The following is a 477-nucleotide window of genomic DNA, read 5'->3' as shown; positions in this document are numbered from 1 at the left end:
GTCTAAATCCAAACCCATCAAAACCCATTCAAATTGATCACCAAATCAACTTCAAAACAATTTTCTTCCTTCATAAAAATTGTTCATTATGATGTTTTACACCAACCACAATAATTAATTTGGACTTAGCCCAAAGCTAGCCCAAGTTTGACCCAAGTTTAGCCCTACATGCTTAATTTAGGTCTAAAACCAAACCCATCAAAACCCATCCAAATTGACCACCAAATCAACTTCAAAATAATTTTCACCCTTCATTAAAGTTGTTCATCATGACATTTTACATCAAACAAAACAATTAATTTGGACTTAGCCTATGGCTAGCCCAAGTTTGACCCAAACTTAGCCCAATATGCTTAAAATGGGTCAAAAATAAAAAATCCACCAAATTGATTAACCAATTGACCTCAAAACAACTTTCACCCTTCATGAAAGTTGTTTCTCATAATCTCCTACACCAAATTCCATATTTAATTGGGC

Source organism: Phalaenopsis equestris, unplaced genomic scaffold, assembly GCF_001263595.1.
Source record: "Phalaenopsis equestris unplaced genomic scaffold, ASM126359v1 Scaffold000329, whole genome shotgun sequence".
NCBI lineage: Eukaryota > Viridiplantae > Streptophyta > Magnoliopsida > Asparagales > Orchidaceae > Phalaenopsis > Phalaenopsis equestris.
The sequence above is the reverse complement of the archived record's forward strand: the minus strand, read 5'-3'. Positions refer to the sequence as shown.